We start from the raw sequence: 21,643 nt of genomic DNA on the forward strand, positions 1-21,643 counted from the left end.
AAAAAAAAAAAAAAAAAAAAAAAAAAAAAAAAAGGAAAAAAAAAAAAGAAGAAAATATAAGTTGAAGCAAAAACTTGTTTATAGCAGCATTATTCATAATGGCCCAAAAGTGGAAACAAACCCAAATGTTCATTAGCTGATGAATGCATAAATAAAACCTGGCATGCCCATACAATGAAATATTATTCAACAATACAATGAATTATTGATTCCCAGTGATGCAAGGTACTAACGTTAAATCCATTTCATTGATGGGGAAGGTAAGGCACATATGTAACTTACAATGTAACTGGAGAAAGAAGAAAACACGGGGCTACTTGACTTCAGAGTACTCAACCTCTACACTGAATGAATTTTTGTGGTTGTTTTGTTTGTTGTTTTAAAGCATCACCCCATCCTTCTTTTTCTTTTCTTTTTGGGCAAACTTTTCAAAAGTGTGACTTTATTCCTGTCTCACTTTCCTTGCTTACCTCCCACCTGCAGTGAAAACAGCTCAGCTGCCAATGCTTTTTCTTTTGTAATAACTGCTTTATTGAAATAGAATTTATACACCATAAAATTTGCCCTTTTAAATCGTGCATTTCAGTGGTTTTTAGTTTCACAGTACTTTCTGAATGTTGTATGTAATGGGCTTTTTCAATCTCTTTCATATTTAATCTTTCCATGGCATTTGACATTGTTGACCTCTCAGTCCTTGACTCTGTCCTCATTCAGCCCTTTTTCATTCTCCTTTCTACTGACCTCGTAATTGTTTTTCAGTCTTTATGCCTTTCTCTTCCTTGACCTACTTTGTAAATGTTGATTTTGGTTTACTTCTCATTATACATGCTATTTCTGAGAGATCTCATGACCTTGGGAGCCACCTTTATTGGCGTATTGCTCGTAAATGTTTATTTTAGTCATTTATCTAACAAATATTTATTGTGCATTCATTAGGTAGAAGGCTCAGTTTAGGCGCTTGAAATCTATGCTATTATTGAACTTATATTCTATGGGGAAGACACAAACAATAACAAATAACAAGGAAGTTTGCAATTTTAAATAGTATGAGAGTGATGCGCTTTGCTGAGAAGGTGCACTTTCAACAGGGAGTTGAACGTAAACAGTTAGCCATGCAGCTTTCTGCAAGAACATACAGCAAATAGAAGGACACCAAGGGTAAACTGGTCAGGCATATTTAAGGAATGGTATGAGGACAAGTGGGTTGGAGCTGAGAAACTGAGGGGAGCCCTAGTCCATCCTGTCAAAGACAAAATGAGAGAATAAAGTGGGGCTAGGCTATATGGACCATTGTGAGGACTTTAGCTTTTACTCTGAGTAAAATGGGGAAGCAGTACAGGGCTTTGATTAGAAGATGAATGTAATCTGAGTGAGGTTTTTAAGTGACTTCTCTTCTGTACTGAGAATAGACTATATGGTGACAAGGTTTGAACCAGGAAAGCAAGAATACAAAACTGCTTACTGAATTGACGCAGTCTTCATCTCTCCGGTATTCTAGACTAGTATATTTAAATGCCCATTGAACATATTTCAGTACAACACAGATATCTAAAGTTCATCATGTCCCAAACTAAATCCATCTGCTCTACCCAGCTCCCTGTTCCAAAGTTGCCTTCTCCTCCCAAAACCTTGCCTTGGGAAAAACCCAGCCATTCAAAGAAGAACCCCACTTGACTCTTCATATATTCCTTGCCCATCAGTCAAATTGAAGATTAAAAAAACCTTTAAGTTCTCTTTAGTAAGGTATATCAGTTACTTTAATTTCATCCACTGCTTAATTTGTTAGTCCTATCTTTCCGCTACGCCTCAATACTCAATATTAAAATTCAAACAGTTCCTTGAGAGAAATGCAGGATGCAGTGAATCTGTCCTGAGTTGGTGAGTGCACTGTTTAATCCACTTCCTTGCCTGGGCATGGGCCTGTACATCTTCAGTGACTGATATAAAGGCTTTGTATGGTACTGTAGTCCAGCCAGACAGATTTGGGCTGAATCTCAGTTCTTTAATTTATTAGTCACATGACTTCAGACAAGCTGCTTAATAACACTAAGCCTCATTTTCTTTATTTTAAAAAAAGCAAAAACATAACCATCTGCCAGTATTGTTTTTAGTGTTAGAGATAATATTTCCAAAGCCCCTTTTGGACAGTCCTCAGTAAATAATACTTCTACTCCCTCTAGACCACATTCCTCAAGAAGACAGAGAAAGAGACTTCACTAAAGTTCATAGTTTACATTAAGGCTCACTCTTTGTGTTTTACAGCTCTGTGGGCTTTGTCAAATGCATAATATCATTCATCTGCCATTACAGCGTCATACAGAGTAGTTTCACTGCCCTAAAAATCCTGTGTTTCACCGTCATCTCCTGACAACCACCAGTCTTTACACTGTCTATTGTGTTGCCTTTTCCAGAATGCCATATGGTTAGAATCATACTGTATGTAGCCTTTTTTCCCCCCTAAAGCGATGGGGTCTTGTTCTGCTATCCAGGCTGGAGTTCAGTGGCACAGTCATAGCTTACTACAGCCTCGAATCCCTGAGCTCAAGGGATCCTCTCGCCTCAGCCGGGACTCAGCTGTGTGTGCCACCACAGCTGCCTAATTTAAATTTTTTATTTCATGTTTTAAATTTTTTGTAGAGACAGGGTCTTGCCGTGTTTCCCAGGCTGGTCTCGAACTTCTGGGCTCGAGAAATCCTTCTGCCTTGGCTTCCCAAAGTGCTGGGTTTACAGGTGTGAGCCACTTGCACCCAGCCCAGTATGTAGCCTTTTCAGACTGGTTTCTTTCTCTTAGCAGTTGAATGGGTAATTTTAATGGAATCAGTGTCTAGATTCTCCACTTCTGCATAAACTGTTTATTAATATTGATCTTCCTGAGAATAGTGCTTTATTCACAACACTCTTTCTCTTACCTTACAAAAGAAAAGCACACCCTTATCCATCCCAAATGTTATTATGGTGCATTATCCTGGAATCATAGAAAATTTAACATTAAAAATTCAACTAATGCATTAAATGTGTATTGCAGAGAAGTATGACAGGGTGGCAGGGTGCAGTGGCTGACGCCTGTAATCCCAGCACTTTGGGAGGCCGAGGTGGGCAGATTACCTAGGTTAGGAGTTTGAGACCAGCCTGGCCAACATGGGAAAACCCTATCTCCACTAAAAATACACAAAGTAGCCAGGTATGGTGGCACACGCCTGTAGTCCTAGGTAATTGGGAGGCCTAGGCAGGAGAATTGCCTGAATCCAGGAGGCGGAGGTTGTAGTGAGTCAAGTTAGCACCACTGCACTCCAATCCGGGTAACAGAGCAAGACTCCATCTCAAAACAAAAAAAAGTATAACAGGGTGAACAACTGAGGACTTAATTATAAAAATATGTAAAAATTCTCTGAGGCCGTGAGATGGAAATAAAGGTCAAGAAAATAAATTGCCATGTAAATTTCAGCTGCCAAAAGAATCATCTCTGTGTGTTATTTAAATAGATAGTGGTTATATTAAATTATTGTAGATTTAGATGCTATTGAGTATATTTAAAATAGCTGATGTGTTTTGTTTTAAAATGTCAATATTTCCAATAGGGTAGAAATTAAATTCTTTGCAAGTACATATTTTACCACAGGTGAAAATTTGTAAATGTCAATTTGGTAATGTGTAAATGGTTACATAATTTTACATAATTTTTCAAAATTCTTTTAAGAGTCTGTGAATAAAGGCAATTAAAGCTTGGTAGCCTATCCTACTCTATAAAACCCACGTTTGTCAACCTGGCTTATAAAATCCCTCATCACCTTACTCCTTCTAGTTGGTTTTGTTTTGTTTTTAACTACTTACTGTCTCCAGCAAGAAAGATCTGTTTGAAGTTCTAAGTATGTGTTGTGCTCTTTCCTGCCTCTGTCTTGATTGTGTTATTCTTCCTTTTTTTGCCTCACTACCTTCTGCCCATTCTTTAGGATCCAGAAGTCTGGAGTGAGGAATTACCTCTTCCACCCCCACTTCATGTTGGCTCAGATGCTCATTTTCCCTTCTCCCATCCTTGCCTCCTCTAGTCTTTGTTGCTACATTGTTTTACATTTAACTTCTCTTTTGTTTTTCTGGAATTAGACCTGGAAGGTGTTTGAGAGTAGGAACTATGTTTTATCTTTGCCTATTCAGCACCTAGTTATATACATCTCTTGACAGTAAGTTAATTTATGAGATAAATATTAATTTTTGCAATAAGCAAGGAAAGATGGATTTCAAATAGAAAGTTAATTCTTATGTGCAACTTTATTGTTATTTTTTTTGTCAGTTACACTGTAAACTATTTTTGTTCTATGCTGATTATTTTTCTGGCTGTAATATTTGCATTTACTGGTAAGATTTTAGTAAGCTTTCACATGAAGATGAGACTAAAGATTATTTTGAGAACCACCGTTCTGATAGAAGGAACACATTACTGTAAGTAATTAGGCCAGGTTTCTAGTTTTGGCTCTGTCACAAAGTTGCCATGTTGGCTGTGTCACAAAGTTACCATGTGACCCTGGGCAAAGTAACCAGCCTGTGGGTTGTTTTTCTTATCTGTAAGATGAGTAAGTGACCAGAGTCTCCCAAAAGTTTCCTTTACCTTTGATTTAATCAAGAGAAAATTTTAGTAAAGCAAACACATGATTATCTTTGATGAGCAGTAAAAAATATGGGCTCATTTATTTTCTACTCATTCATACTGTGGACCTTATAGGTGATATATGGAGATACTGTGTACCTTGTTTATGTCACCTGCAAACCATATACTATAGTGTCATGACTTGGATTCTATCCTTAATCTAAAAATTAAATTTTCAACTTGTCATAATTATAAACATAGAAGTTTATATTTAAACTGTAAATATTATGTTGAGTTACAATTTTAGGTTATATTTTAGCGTCTTTCACTAAATATATGTTGTATCTGATTAATATTATACTTCCCTATACATTTCTATCATTCTCCAAATGAACTTACGTTGACATATTTTTGTGACCAATTACTTAGTCACTGCAGCCTTTCTTGTTGGGAAGCAATATTAAAAAAGATTACAAAACTGCTTTCCTGTGTCGTTTGGATTCATAGTATGTCATAATTAAGTTTTATGAAGCTTGATTGACATTTAGGTATGACTTTATTTATAAAGGGTTTGAGAGTGTGTTGTTTGGCTGAAACAAAGGCAGTATTTCCTTTCTTGTCTTTGACTCCACCTAGCCCCACTTTTCTCCACCTGCCTGAGGAAAGCTGTATTTCTTCAGACAAACTTCATGATTGCCCTTCTGTGCCTGATACAGGCCTCAGGAAAGGCCCATAGCATCTGTAAAGCTGGCAGCAGAATGGTATTTCCAGGCAAGCACAGGGTTGCTGGGTAGTGAGCCAATCCACAGCTTTGTCTGAGCAGCTGAGAACTTTGCTGGAGTATTACCACGGTGTTCAGTAACACAGACCTGTGCCATGAGCAAGTAAAGCACTGAGCAAGTGTCAGGGTCAATATTTATAGACCACTACATAGCTGCCTTGCAGAGAGAGAAAACGGGAGAGTAACATGCACACAGAGGGCAAGGAAAGAAAGACTGCAGTGGAGGGAATGTTAATTTCCAATTCTTTTCTGAAAATATATTCTTTTTGACTGTCAGGTTCAGACTTCTGCTGATTCATAACCATTTGACGCTGAGCTATGACAAGAAAGGAAACAAAAAGTTAAACAAGCAAGCCTGCCATAAGTGAGAAGGTAAGTAATTAGCCAGTTTGGTCTCGCTGTTACTCGTAAACTCTCTCTCCCTGTTGGCTGTACTGCATCAGTAAGCAGAGGGCCGTGTGGCATGTCAAAGCTAATGAGGAGGGCTGCCTGCTGGGTAAGAATGTTCTTGGTGGCAGAGCCGTTTTGTGTACTGCTGTCGAGAATGCCGGGTACATTCACCAGACGTTTCCTGCGTGTGGTAGGAATAGCTCTCAAGCAGCAATTTCATACTGTGTCCTATCAGTAAGTTTCTGTCTCTTCATTCTGTCAAACTCGAGGTCTTCCAGTTGGTAAATTCCTATTTACTTTTATGTCAGTATTAAAACATTAGTGTCAGTTAAGTTTATCGTAGTGAGTGGTCTACACATGGATTGTAAGAGAAACTTTCAGATGAACGTATGAAGGTGTAGTAGTCAATGTCAAAATGTGGAAACTGGGAATTTGGGTAACGAGGTCTTTTTTTTAAAAAAGCCAACCTCCATTTTCCAGTGCACTGAAGTGAAATAGTACCTTTGAGATTAGAGAGAACCTGGGGCGGTGAGAAGTGAGAACAGTCTTCCTAATTCATGGTGCCAAAGGCAAGCACTGAGGAGAAGTTCTCTGTCCAGGTCACTTGCTATTGGATTCTTAAAAACTGCGTGCGACTCCATACTCAACCTCAAACTAAAATTAACATCTCCTCCTATGCATTAATAGTTCGTTTTTCCTGTCATCACATGTAGCACTTTAAATATATTTCTGTGTATGTTCACGGTGCTGTAGTGTGTTCATCTTCATTGTGGTTTTTCATATTCCAGATTATCATTAAAAGCACTGGCACTGAGGGAGACAAAAATTGTTTTCTATGTATTTTCTGGTTTAGAATGCTCATGAAATATACATACTTGTATGTTTATGTCTACTACACATGGACTAGAAAGTAAATTGTGTTGTTTCACTAGAACTGTGGCTTTAACTAGAGGAAATTTATCTACTGACATAATGAAAATTTCCTTGATTACATTTCAGATTGTAGAACTATCAACATTAGCATGATATTTAGAAATGTTAAGTTGGGTTATAGATGGTGATTATAGGTCCAAAGGGTTTTCTGTACTACATATTTAAGTTAAAAACAAAAAATGAGATTGATGCTGCTGTAGAGCTGAAACTGAACAGCAATAGAGATATGAGGAAAAGCTAATACTCTGGCTCAGATTTTGTGTTAGGACTAATATACAGAAATCAGCTCATTCTAAAATAGGATAAGACAGATCTAAAACAACAGGTAGAATATGTTTAAATCAAGATAAGAATCTTAAAATGAGACCAATAGTTGTGCAGTATCACTTTTGTTGAATGCGTATATAACTTTTCAAATGATGCAAAATGTTTCAAAATTAATTTTATTACTTCAGAAATACTTTAAGGCTAATGTAATTGATATCTTAAACAGTATTTTGACATTCATTTAATGCTTGTTTTATCATCTGAATCTTTGTACTTCTTCAAATTCTGCCTACTATTTCCATTTTATTAGTGGGTTTGATTTAGATTTTTGACAGTATCTTTATTTTGAAAATACAACCATGATTGATCTAGAATGGGCATTTCCCAGTTATAGAATCTAACTGGCTAAGTTCGTCTATCAATTTTTATTTGCTGTTCCCTTTGAGTAATAGCTCATGATCAAGATTGTGATTTCAGATTTTTCTTCAGTATCTTTTATTTTTTGCTCTATATTTTGCATTTAAATAAATACTGGCATGATAATTGCTTTCTTACCCCTTTTTATTGGTTTTGTTTTTATTCCTTCTGGTGTCTTGTTTCCGAAATACCTTATTGAAATTTGGGCAGAAAACAAGGCAAGCAAATAAAGAACTACAATAAAAAGAAACTAAAGAAAGTTTTCCTTTCAATCAAGAAGAAATACAAAATTGTGACACTGGTTGATAATGTCTACATTAGGATGTATTTTGGTTGAAGACTGGTTGAGTGTTTTAAAACTCGAAATGTCTTGTCAGTATTTTTGGCTCTGTTGTCCATCCTGACTTTGGTTATCATATTTATAAATAATATTTTATATGCAAGCATCTTATACAAAATGAAAATGGCTCCTTTTGTATTATGTATTAAGTATCTATTGAAGCAATGTGAATGAATTTAGCTGGAAATATTAATATTAGCCTCCTCATGGATCTCACTGCCCTAGAGTTATATTTGCTCTGCTAGTAGTCCATCTGCTACACTACTCTTTTTTTTTTTTTTTTGAGATAGAGTTTCAATCTTGTTGTCCAGGCTGGAGGGCAATGGCACGATCTCAGCTCACTGCAACCTCTGTCTCCCGGGTTCAAGCAATTCTCCTGCCTCAGCCTCCTAAGTATACTGGGATTACAGACATGCACCACCACTCCAGCTAATTTTGTATTTTTAGTAAAGACAGGGTTTCTCCATGTTGGTCAGGCTGGTCTCAAACTCCTGACCTCAGGTGATCCATCCGCCCCGGCCTCCCAAAGTGCTGGGATTACAGGTGTGAGCCACGGCGCCCAGCCTCCTGTACTACTCTTAGAGGGGTCAGTCTTCCACTCTGATGAACCCATTGCTTTTAATCTAAAACCGTCTCATCCCTGTCTTTCTACTGCTTATAGATAAAGACCAGACTTTACTATGAGTCTCTTGTTCATATACCGTCTAGTTTTGTTCTATATCAATCTGCTGCCATTCCTTCTGGGCTGTTGTCTGTATCTCTCTTGCCTATCCATGAGAATATTCCCCTTTCTGTTTTATTTGCTGGCAGTATTCAACATCTTCTACTTCTCAAAACAATCCACATTGCATTGCTTTTTTCTTGTATCATTTATGCTGTTCTATCTTGAAAACCCTTTTCCCAATCTTTGCCTTCTAACCTCACTGGAGAAAGCCCTACTGTCTCTTCTTAGACTGTATGACTTGGCCTCCTATATAAATCTCCATCCCAGTACTTTGCAAAGCTTGATAATATAGTGTTATATGTTTTTGTTTCTGCCTGAGACTGTAATCTATTTATGGCCAGATTTTTAAATTTAATTTTTTTATGCTTCCCCAAGACCTAGCATATAACAAGTGTCTTAGAATTTGAAGTAAACAAAAACTTTATCATACTTATTTTAAATATAATTTTCTTTATACCCCTTTCACTTTAAAATATTTTACAATTTTGGTTAATTAGATTGAAGGAAAATCTCTCAAGTAGATGGTACATACTTTGGGGATATTAATAATCATCTAAAAATTATTTTGTTTCTAGGACCAATCACAGTATTTTGTGTGTGTGTGTGTGTGTGTGTATGTGTGTGTATCCTTGCAGAGAGAGATTTGCTGAACTCATAAGCTTATTTGAGTAACAAAAGTCAAAGTGATGTTGGTTAGCAAATACAAATTCAGGATACATATTCCAAAAATGCTGTTTATGTAATGAATTTAGTGAAGTCAAAAAAATCAGCTAGCTGCTGTGGCCATGTTACCTTAATTTACATGGGTAAATTAAGTGATGCCCTAGCAAACTAAAGACAGTGTCATGCCTTCCAAAAGACCCAGAGAGAGCTTCAGGAGAGAATAGGTCCATCCTCATGTAGCCGAGAGAATTGCAGAGTGAAATTGCTCCCAATATTACTAGTAAACCCTCAGATTTCATTTACTGGAGCAGAAATAGTTCGGGTTTTAATGAAATAATAGAAAATCATGGTCTAAAAATTCTCAAACCTGAAAGTTGATAATTCTATTTCAGGCAGAAGAAGAATTTGCTCCTCAAAATAGAAATGTTGAAAGAGAAGGAAGGTGACATTTAAAAAAAGTAGTTTAGCTCTGATATTCAATAAAAATAAAATTTATTTTGCCTTTAATTGTATTTTATTTGCCCATCATACATAAAAGTTCTTACATTATATATGAAATATTTTATATACCAGGAACAAGTGTAAAGCTTCATGAACAATTTGGAGTGACTTATAGTTTTCTTAGTTTGATTATTTTTACTTTAGTGTACTCTACCAGCAGTTTCCACTACTATTTAAACCTTATAAACATCTTCCAGACATTGAATATATCTCTTCTGTTTGTTTAACCTTGAATTGTATCTGTCTTAGGAATGAAAACAAGATTGGTATTTTCATAGGAAAATTTGGTAATCGTAATTGCTTGGAATGGACCATAATTCAATTTGGAACATTTTTTCAGATGTATTTTGCCCATATAACTATCCTGTGTTAAAAATATGTGGAGTGGGGAGGCTGAGCAGGAGAATTGCTTGAATACAGGAGGCGGAGTTTGCAGTGAGCCCAGATCGTGCCACGGCACTCCAGCCTGGCGACAGAGCGAGACTCCATATCCAAAAAAAGAAAATAAAGAAAAAAAGTGGAGAAAGTGCCTTAGCAAAGAGTCATAGGTATGGATTTTATAGATCTCACTGGCATATCAAATAATATAAATATTATATGATTGGGATGGTGGAAGTTTCTTTGGTATGGACACAGAAATATACCAAGTTCCTGTTAGCCAGTGAGGAGGGAAACCCAAGCTTGCCTCAGTTTGGAAACATACAACTATAACAAACATAAGCAAAAACACCACCACCAGCACCAAGAAAAGCTCAAAGAACTTCGTGGTTGGAATGAGGCATGAAGGATTTTACCAGAACAATCAAGTCTTACTTTATCATTGGTACAAGCTTTATTGCCAACCAAAATTTTTCTGTAACAGTGAAGGGCATATAATTCATAGAACCCAAGAGGAGAAGAGTAAATTAATTATGGAAGTGGGTGGGACTTCAAAGCTTTTCTTCAGTAATTCCATTTTATCAATGGGCAGTTGTGGCATCCACAGGTAACATAACCTGCCAAACATCAGCTTTTCAAGTAGCTGGTTAAGATTTGGATAAAAATTAGTGTTAGGTAATTATAAGGCCAGTATTTTATTAATGCAGTTTTTCTTGTCTGAGTGTAATTGCTCTGTTTTTGTTCTTCATGCTGCATTTAAAGTTTAATTTGTTGTGTCTCTGTGTCTTGTCTTGTATTAGAGTCCTTTGCATTATTTCTTAATTCCTGAAAGTTAGAGCTAGTAATTTACCATCAAGTGAGATGGAGTACTCTCCCACTTTAAGTAATTTTTTTTTTCTCTAATGACAGGTATCCTTTCTGGCTCCCCTGAATTGCCCTATTCTATTTCATGGTACAATCACATTCTGCCACACAAACATTCATTCAATAGAACATGGCAGATAGTCCTGGAGCAAAAGACAGGAACTAAAAAACAAGTTTCATGCTTAGATTATGTCTAAGATTAGAATATAAAATATCTGTATTTAGAATATAAAATATCTGTATTTCAATAGGATATATATGGCTATATTTTGTTTTATAAATTTAAAGATTTAAAGATGATTATTCTAATTTACACCTGGAAAAACTTTGTTTAAAACAAAAACGAAAGAATCCAATGGGCTTTTCCATGTTATATTGGCTTTCATCTGGGATTCTTTTAAAAATATAAATAATCGAAGATGCAGAGAGGGGAAAATCAAGTTTGTTTTGGACTTTTCATCTTCTAGTAAGTTTTTGCTTCTCTATTTCTATTCCCACCACTCCCAAAGAAATTGGGGCGCTTTGGCTCTATCCATTGTTATTAATATTAAGGTCTGTGGTAAAAATTGCTTGTATACTTAGATGAAAGAGGTTTTTATTGTTGTTGTTGTTTTATAATTTCAACTTCTCTTTTAAATTCAGTAAGTACCTGTACAGGTTTGTTACATAAGTGTATTATGTGATGCTGAGGTTTGGTATACAAATGATCCCATCACCCAAGTAGTGAGCATAGTACCCACTAGGTAGTTTTTAGCTCTTCCTCCCTTCCCTCCCTCCCTGTGCCTCTCGTAGTCTCCGGTTTCTGTTATTGTCATCTGGATGTCCATGAGCTCCCAATGGTTAGCTGCCACTTATAAGTGAGAATATACAGTATTTGGTTTTCTGTTCCTGTATTAATTCATTTAAGATAATGGCTTCCAGCTCCATCTAAGTTGCTGCAAACAACATGATTTCATTCTTTTTTTTTTTTTTTTTTGAGACAGAGTCTTGCTTTGTCGCCCAGACTGTAGTGCAGTGGCATAATCTTGACTCACTGCAAGCTCTGGCTCCCCGGTTCACACCATTCTCCTGCCTCAGCCTCCCGAGTAGCTGGGACTACAGGCGCCCACCACCACACCTGGCTAATTTTTTGTATTTTTAGTAGAAACAGGGTTTCACCATGTTAGCCAGGATGGTCTCGATCTCCTGACCTTGTGATCTGCCTTCCTCGGCCTCCCAAAGTGCTGGGATTACAGGCGTGAGCCACCGCTCCCGGCCGATTTCATTCTTTTTTATGGCAGTGTAGTATTCCGTGGTGTATATGTACCACATTTGCTTTATCCATTCACTGTTGATTGTCACCTAGGTCGACCCCATGTCTTTGCTATTGTGAATAGTGCTGTGATGAACATATGAGTGCTTGTGTCTTTTTGGTTAGAACTATTTCTTTCAGATCTGTGGCCAGCAGTGGGATTCATTGGGTCAAATGGTAGTTCTGTTTTATGTTCTTTGAGAAGTTTCCAAACTGCTTCCACGGTGTCTGAACTGATTTACATTCCTGCCACAGTGTATAAGCAATGAAAGAATTTTTGAACATATAGCTGAAGGTTATTCTCAGCCTCAGCCTGTGATTTCTGTATTTTCCTGTTTCCTCCTCCCTCATATCAGAAGCAAAGTGATCTTCACAGTTCTCCATCAATAAAAAAGCCTGGTTATCCCTTTGTGATAATTTTCCGTTGGATTAATACCTTTCACTTTAAATAAGTATTGCCCACTTTTTAAATGTCATGCCTGCAAAGAAATGTCTGATTTTTACATCTTTGCTAATATGAGGAAAGTGATATTTAATTTACTTACTTTTAATTACTGGTGAATTTAAATTTGAGTTATTACTTCTTTTGTTACTTATAATTTATTTATCTACTTATTCTTTTTTTCAGCAGCTCTCTTCTGCTTTCTGGTTTACAATTGTTCCTTTATTTAAAAAAAATTAAAGGATCTTGATTCTTTAAATATCTATTAATTGTAACTGCTTTCATAAGATTTGGATTACTGTTTAATTTTGTTTTATGTGTTTTGAAACATAAGTATGTTTTGAAATATTTTTATTAAAGCTAATTGATATTTTCTCAGTATCTTTTGAAACTTAGAAAGTATTTTTGAAACCTAGAAATAGAAAAAAATAGTTTTCTGCATTTTATGTCTTCATTTAACTGTTAATACTATATAGTCCACAAGGATGTTTTTGACCAAGTACTTTAGCACTTTTGTTGAATCATTCTCCCCTTCTCACTTTTTTTTGTGAACTCATTGTATCGTGTATTCCTGTGCCACAAATTTCAATCTTTGTGTTACCTTTCAGTTTGTATTGCATTAAAATTTTTATCTTAAAGTTGATGTTTCTTGTTTAATGAGATTTAAGCATTGGAACATGTTAGAGTGGTGGTGTGGGATTTGGCATGATTCTAGAAATTACTGTAGACAAGAGGCTGTGTATGTTACTTATCTGAAGCCATACCTAATAATATAATCTGTGTGATTGAGAAATGATGCATGAATAACCACCTCTGTTTACAAAGGGTGCATGTATGTGTATGTGTGTATATATATATATATATATTTTGTTAATCCTTCTAATAGACCATCTGATGACTTATTGTTATTCCCTCTTTTCAGGATAAAGAAACAGACCCCAAAATGTAAAGTAACAGATAACCTCACATAGCTAATGAGTGATAAGGTCATGATTTAAACTCAGATCTGGCCAAAGTCCATCATTTTTTTTTTTTTTTTTTTTTTTGAGACGGAGTCTTGCTCTGTCGCCCGGGCTGGAGTGCAGCGGCCGGATCTCAGCTCACTGCAAGCTCCACCTCCCGGGTTTATAGAGACGGGGTTTCACCACGTTGGCCAGGATAGTCTTGATCTCCTGACCTCGTGATCACTCGCCTTGGCCTCCCAAAGTGCTGGGATTACAGGCGTGAGCCACCGCACCCGGCCCAAAGTTCATCTTTTAAAGAAACATTGCCATAGAGAGAAATTATGCTTTTTGCCATAAGTAGTGATAATACATATGTGTCTGTAGGGTTCTGATGGCACGAAGCTTCCCAGCTTGAGTCCATCTGTGAAACAGTGAGTTCAGGAATGCTGACTTTCAAAGTGTAAGGGCAAGTCAGTGAAACTGGCAACATGTGGAAACTTATTTGGAATTAGCACTGAAGATACCAGAATCTCAAAACGGAAAGAAATCATTCTACTTAAATTAGTTTCAAAGCAGTTAAAAATTATTTTAACTTCCTCAGATTTTACTACAACTGTTGACTTTTATCAATTTCTTTCATTTTAGCCAACTTGTATTTCAGTTCTTCCTCATTTGCTTAACATAGCACCATGCCTTCCCTCACATATCTGCTCATGACCTTAGTAGGAAAATTGGCAAGGAATTGTGAGGTCATCAGGGAGTGACTGTTCCATCTGGGTCTCTTTTTCTGTACTCTAAGTTTCATTCAGGGGAGAAATGAGTCTCACTAATCAACAGCCTTTACTATCATCTCTATTTTAAACTACTCAGCTAAGAGACTCAAGCTCATTGCTATGGTATCAGGGTCTTGTGTTTGAAGCAGGGAAGGAAATTCTGGATATTTTGGTGTCATCAGAACTCAATATTTATATACTAATTGGTTACCTGGAATGATTTAAGAGGATAGTTTAATCTGCTCTGAAGAGATCTACTTTATAAACATAGTTTGTGTTTGTGTACGTGTTGGGGAGTTCATATGTGAAACTTTATAAAAAGACATCATTTGAAATTTTAATTTTTGTTATGTGTTTGCCCACCATGAAGTATTTTGTTCTGTTTTCCTCTTTAACTCAAGGCAAACAATTTTGCTTCAAGATAATAGAGGACTTTTTCCTCCTTGAATCACTCTGCCCTTTGTTGATACATTGGTATGTCTTTGGTAACAGTTCTGCCATACTTCATTTTGTTTTATAACCCGGCCCTAGAACATTTAAAATTCAATTATACCTTATCGTTGATAAGCAAGTTGTTCTTCTATTATTATTTGGAATATTATGCATCAGTATTTGTTTTGTCTTAAAAGTCTTAAATAGGTTATTCATATTATTCCTTATTTTTCAATCATATTTATTTTCTTGCTTTAATGTAACGATGACTATTACTGCACAGTATATGGCTGAAACATAATTCAGTTATGGTTTTATATATTCCTCAGGTGAATATTTGCTTTTTCTCCATGTAAAATACATTTTTCTTAAGAGCCTCTGTCTTTCTACTTCTCTCTATACCAATTTTAACTTCATCAGTAAATTAATGTATCATTATTCCCAGTAGTAGTTTAGCTTACTAACCTTGAAATTTATATCTGTGCTTATTGTCAGAGGCTTGTTGGCAAATTGATCTTGACAATAATAGAGAAAGAAAGCATGGTGACCTAGGACACAGCGTTCTGCTGAAGTAATTCACAGTTCTTTGAATGTGTAGAGTTTTTTTGGTTGTTGTTTGTTTGTTTTAAATGAGCCAAGATACAATGCATATAGTCTTTTGAGTTATTCATTAATACCTCACATGTAAATATTTTCAATTATTATTGGTAGAAGCAGACAATTTAGAATGCTTTTTTTCAATTAAGCCATTGCAATATAAAGTCGATTGGTATAGCTTGCAAAGCACAATGTGAGTTTAAAATACGTCTCCTGAAACCATGTGTTCTTAACTTGGGGAGCTGATTTTGTGGTCAGTTTGAAGCTGTTCCCGTAGTGTATGTTCCTTCTAGTTAAAAGGAAATGTGATATTTGTGCTAACATGATTTCATTGTTAATAGTCCAAACTACAACTATGAATTGCAGAGGTAGAGAATCTTAAAATTTTGGTTATATTTTAATAAAATATTTTTTGTGACACATATGTTTCTGTTTATTAGCTGTGTATTGCCAGTGGTATTAATTGATGGTATTAGAGCATACCTGAGATCAAATGCTGGTTTAGAAATACCATAAGGCGTGTAGAACACACATTGGCCTCCTGTAAGGCCACTTATTTCTTACATTTAGGGCAGTTCAACAAACAGGCTGACTTAAGATGACCTCTCAGACAGCCCACCCACCCAGCCAGGAGCTACACATGCTATCACTCCCCTCTGTGTTTCCGTCCTCCCCCTCTCGCTTCCCTTCCTGGTTACACTCTTCCTTTCTTGATCCCTCTTTTTCCCGGCTCCCTCCTTTGTTTCCTAGTTTTTATTTTCTTTTTTATCTTTTCATAAATGTCAGTTGCATCTCAGCAAGTTTCTGTTAATAATACCAAATTGTTACTGATTTAAAAAAAAATTCAAACTTTTCCTTATCTCCTGTCTATTGCCCAATTATATCAGAAAACTCTTTTTTTGTGCATTTTGAAGAAAATCTTTCCCATTGTAACAGAAACAGTAAATGCCTGGAAGCAAGAAAAACGTGTGTTATGAAATGTAAAAGTGCAATTAGCATCTTTCACAATTTCCCTAAAGTCATTTACCCTCTCATTTTATAATTAATGGTAACTTCGTCAACATGTCATGGATATTTGAATATATGATAATAGTTTCCACAGGGCGCGGTGGCTCACGCCTGTAATCCCAGCACTTTGGGAGGCCGAGGCGGGCAGATCATGAGGTCAGGAGTTCAAGACCAACCTGGCCAACATGGTGAAACCCCGTCTCTATTAAAAATACAAAAATTAGCTGGGCGTGGTCCGAGATTGCGCCATTGCACCAAAGTTTTAATAGTCAGAAGGTAGGGCTGGGCACGGTGGCTCATGCCTGTAATCCTACCACTTCGGGAGGCCGAGGCGGGTGGATCACAAGGTCAGGAGTATGAGACCAGCCTGGGCAACAGGGTGAGACTCCATCACAAAAAAAAAAAATAAAAAAAAATAAAAAATAAAAATAAAATAAAAGTTTCATTTAATCCTTATAATAATTCTGTGTGATAGCTATTATTATCACTATTTTAAAGGTAAGGAAATGGAAATTCAGGAAGATTAAATAACAATACTTAAGATTTATGTAGGTTGGAAAGTAAGGGAGATAAGATTGGAATCAAATACCTTCTGATTTTTTTTTTTTTTTTTTGAAATGGAATCTTGCCCTGTTGCCCAGGCTGGAGTACAATGGTGCAATCTTGGCTCACTGCAACCTCTGTCTCCCGGATTCAAGTGATTCTCCTGCCTCAGCCTCCTGAGTAGTTGGGATTGAAGGTGCACCACCATGCCTGGCTAATTTTTTGTATCTTCAGTAGAGATGGGGTTTCACCATGTTGGCCAGGTTAGTCTCATACTCCTGACCTTGTGATCCACCTGCCTCGGCCTCCTAAAGTGCTAGGATTACAGGCATGAGCCACCGCGCCGAACCCTACCTTCTGGTTCTTAAAACTTTACAGTATACTATATGACTCTCTTTTAAAATAAGCAACTTTACTTTCCTACTCCTATACGTGTCTAAAAGTTTGAGAAGTAGCGTGGCAATTCATAAGGCTTTCAGATTTACCAGATATCCAAACCAGAGAGCAACAACTCTGTTCCTATAAGGAAGACAAGAGTCTGTTGATGTTTACAAATATTAATTCATTAATTTTAATATGTTATTCTCATGTCATTTTATATTTTTCTCACTTTTGTAACTCTACCAGGGTTTCTTTATACAACAACAGCAACAATACTTGTGAAAACGTGTTCTTCCAAATAAATCCATGCCATACTCTGGAATGTTTTTTGAGACAGGTCAAATTTTCATCTATCATCGTACTTTCTGATTTCAGTTAGACTCTAATAGACTTTTTCATTAGTAATATCACACTATGATGGCATGAATTTTTAGAACACATCATTATAAAAATAGATGTTTTAAGTTATTTGTATATAGTTATTCTGTTAACTTTTTACCTTTGCCTTGCTCTACTTTTCAGGAACTCTATTAGGAATTATGTGAGACAAAAAATGATATTCAAAACAAATTCCATTTTTAATCTAGTTAGAAGAACCTTTTTTTAAGATTTGGTATAGAAGAAATAAAAGCTGTGGAAAAAATGACCTTTAGAAATTATCTGTTGACTTTTCCATGACTGTTCTAGCCCCATTATTTGTAAGATATAATTTAAGGTTCTTATAAACTATAACTCCTGTTGTAAAATGTTTTGCATTTTGAAAGCATTTGAAGACCTATTGCTTCTTTTCACCTTGCTCCTTTAAATGCTTTGAAACAAGAATATGCATTTTATACACAGAAAAATCAAGATGAAGTAAGGGTGGGCGAAGATCCCAGAGTGAAAAGCCAAGTGTTTTGGCCTTGCCAGAATAGTTCTAAAGCTTGGTTATCTTAATTACAATATATGAAAATGTAAAGAAATAAATACGTAATATGTTAACCCATACCAAACTCTATAGAAATAATGAGTGGTAGGTACAAGTCATTTAAGAAAAAAGTTATGAGAGTATTATTTAATATTAAGAAAATTTTATAAATTTACTTTAGTTGTTTTTGAAAACTGAGAAAAGAATTTAATATGATTATAGTGGCAGAACACCTGTATTGAGCTTGTGCAACTATGTGGGAGTTTAGTTTGAGAGCCACTGAATTATCACATAAAAATTACTAGTCAGTATATAGGGTGGCAGTAATATTTTCCTGACTATTTTAATAAGCTGTGTTGGTATGTCAGTAAAGAGTTTATAAGGAATATAGGCCAGCTTAAGTAAACTATTGAATATCTGTCTCATACTGTATGGGGAAAAGTGATGACAGCATGACTATGTAGAGTTATATAAGTTATGTAAAAAGTCATAAAAATACAAGTGGAGTGAATTTGTCAACTTGATTTTCTTTTCCCCTAACCACTCCACTTTCCTCCTCTCTCCGTCTGTAATGCTATGTAGTAACTTCAGTTTTATGCTTCCATCCATGACAGGTATCATCAACCAATCTAACACTTGCTCTTGTTGAGGTCCCAGTGAGCCTTGAGTCCAACCTGCTGCTACAGGGATTATCCACATGGAAAGTGAAGACTGTTACTACTCACCTCATTCCATAAGCAGAAGCAAATTCTGTATAGATGAAGGACTTAACTATGACAGCCAATAATTTAAAATATTTAGAAAATAAATATTTTTATTATCAGCTAAGAATTTCTTTACCAAGACCAGAAGTAGAGCAAATAGTAAAGAAAAAAAAAATAATCAATTCAGCAACATTAAATGAAAAATCAAAACTGTGTTCATCAAAGGACACTAAAAAAGAGTAAGAAAGACCCAAGATTGGTTTAGTATATAGAATTTATTAAAGATACTATGAGTCAGTAAGAAAAGTAAATTTAGTAAATATAAAAACAGGAATTTCAAAAAGAGAAAATCCAAATAGCCAATAAACATATGAAACATGCTGAACCTCATTAATGCTTAAAGAACAGAATTAAAACTAGAGTAATGAGGGTTGGGCGCAGTGGCTCATGCTGATAATCCCAGTGCTTTGGAAGGCTGAGACAGAAGGATCCCTTGAGCCCTGGAGTTGACGGTTACAGTGAACTATGATCACTCCACTGCACTGTAGCCTGATTGACAGAATGAGACTGTCTCTCTTAGAAAAAAAAAGAGTGATGTATCATTTCATTTCATACCTACCATGTTGGTAAAAACATAAAAGTCTGAAAATAACAAATCTTGGTGTCGATGTGGAGCAACAGGAACTCTCATTCACTGCTAATGGCGATGCAAATTGGTACAGTTGTACCAATTTCAATTGATAAATTGAAACTGAACATAAACATATTTTTCCCCAGCAATTCTACCCCTAGGTATATATGCTATAGAAATGTTTGCTTATATGTCTCAGGAAATAGGTATGCGATTTTTTAATAGTAGTGTTACACATAGTAGGGAAACAAATGAAACAAATTTGGAAACAACCCAACAGAGAACAGAAATGATAAGTTGGAAAATATTTTACACAGTGGAGTTAACATAATCATAAAAATGAATGAGCCCCAGCTACATTCATGAGCCTGCAGAATTCCCAAAACATAATTTTGAATGAAAAAAGCAAGTCACAAAAAATATATACATGATTCTCATAAAATCATGTAGAGTTTCTTCTTCCCATCTCATAGTAAGTTGAAGTTGGCTTCATGGAATTGAGAAAATGTGATATTTAAGACACAGTTAAGGAGTATGTGGCAGGTTCAAACACCAGTTTTCAGGATACCCTTATTTTCTACTTATAATGGTTTATCTGAGGGGCCCTTCATAGTTTAATAAGTGGTTAAAATGGTGGGCTCTGAATTTAGAGATCCGGAGTTCTGAGCCTGCCACTACCATCTAGTAACTGTGTGAACTGTAACAAATTAGTTAACTTCTCTGGGCCTTAGTGTCCTCATTTGTAAAGAAGGATCTTTCACTGAAGAGGAGTTCCCCTTTCAGTGTGGAGAATGGTGAACTGAAGTTGAAAATCTAGCCAAAAGATGGCATAGTACAACCAAGTGAGACCAAGTGAGAACGTGAACTAAGTCAGAGGCAGAGGATTGCAAGACAAAGGAAACTTGAAAGATGTAAAAAGAGCATAAACCAAACAGATTTGGGGGACACAGAGAAGGAATAGTGACAGAACATCTCATGTTGTCTGACCTGGCTAATTGGCTAAATGCTGGTATGATTTATAAAGATAGAAGACATGGGAGGGGCCCATTTCAGGGTAAAGATGGGTACTTTACATTTCCTTATATATGTACAATAATCTCAGATCCCTCAAATTAATCTCATCTTTCGTATTGCTGTTAATCTGTACCTGCTACTGTGTCATTCCTGGAAGCTATTTCCATGCATTCCAGTGCTTGGTTATTAATTGATGTGTATTTTCTTATTGCTGGAATGGGTCCTTGCCCACCCCGAAGTGACACCCTTCTGGTTTAGCGAAACTTCCATCCTCAGTTATCCACTATTTTGGAACCATAACTCTAACAGCTTCATCGTCTAGAGCCTGATTTTGGTGCTCTATTCCTTCCTTTTGGTGTTCGGTGTCTTTTGCTCCACAGTTGTCCCACTTCATTAAAAGAGAAATTTCAATAGTGTTGCACTTCAAAGGAAATGGAGCTGGGAGTCTCTGCTCCTTGGAAATTGTTTGGCCATATGAAAATTTGTTTAGTTCTTCCCTTAGACTAGCTCTTTAAAACCAGGGTATTGGAAGATCCTTGCTAGGCAACCCGGAAATCTGTTACCCTTTAATCGAGAGCAGTGTTGTATCTTTATGTCTTATGATAAGAAGACCACTCAAATGTTCAGTAATAGCTAAGAAAGATTTGTTTCAGGGTGAGTTTTGGTGTCCAAATGAATCAAAATGGGTTGACAGATTCTCTCTCCTAGTAGAAAGTGTTAGGGTCACTCTCATGAGGCATCGGACCATAGATATCAGCTTAATTTTTCATATGCTGGATATGTGCCTTATATTATTTAGGAATTGCATTTGGATGGAAGTAAAGAAACTGTAAATAATTATAGAAAAAATTTAGAAGTTTATTTCTCTCTCTCTCTTTTTTTTTTTTTGTCAAAAACCTTTATGTCAGTTGCTTTTTAACCTATACCTGATTTTGTTAACAAATTTGTTTTTTGTTTGTTTTATTAAACATTTATTTTAGATTTGAGAGTACATGTGAAAGTTGGTTACATAGGTAAACTCGTGTCATGGTGGTTTGTTGTACAGATTATTTCATCCCCCAGATGTTAAGCCCAGTACCAATAGTTATTTTTTCTGCTCCTCTCCCTCCTCCCACCCTCCACCCTCAGGTAGACCC

At 36.1% G+C, this 21,643-nt stretch overlaps 1 protein-coding gene across 5 annotated transcripts in view; it reads left to right on the forward strand.

Annotated features, from left to right (window-relative positions):
• BMPR1B (bone morphogenetic protein receptor type 1B) overlaps positions 1-21,643 on the forward strand; it is a 241,724-nt gene that overhangs the window by 79,303 nt on the left and 140,778 nt on the right. For all 5 annotated transcript variants that reach the window (XM_023193324.1, XM_023193322.1, XM_023193326.1 and 2 more), the window contains one exon: positions 5,641-5,735. The gene's annotated coding sequence lies outside the window, so the exon portion shown is untranslated. The remainder of the gene's footprint in view (positions 1-5,640; positions 5,736-21,643) is intronic.

The sequence above is a fragment of the Piliocolobus tephrosceles genome, chromosome 3, assembly GCF_002776525.5.
Source record: "Piliocolobus tephrosceles isolate RC106 chromosome 3, ASM277652v3, whole genome shotgun sequence".
In the NCBI taxonomy this organism is placed as follows: Eukaryota; Metazoa; Chordata; class Mammalia; order Primates; family Cercopithecidae; genus Piliocolobus; species Piliocolobus tephrosceles.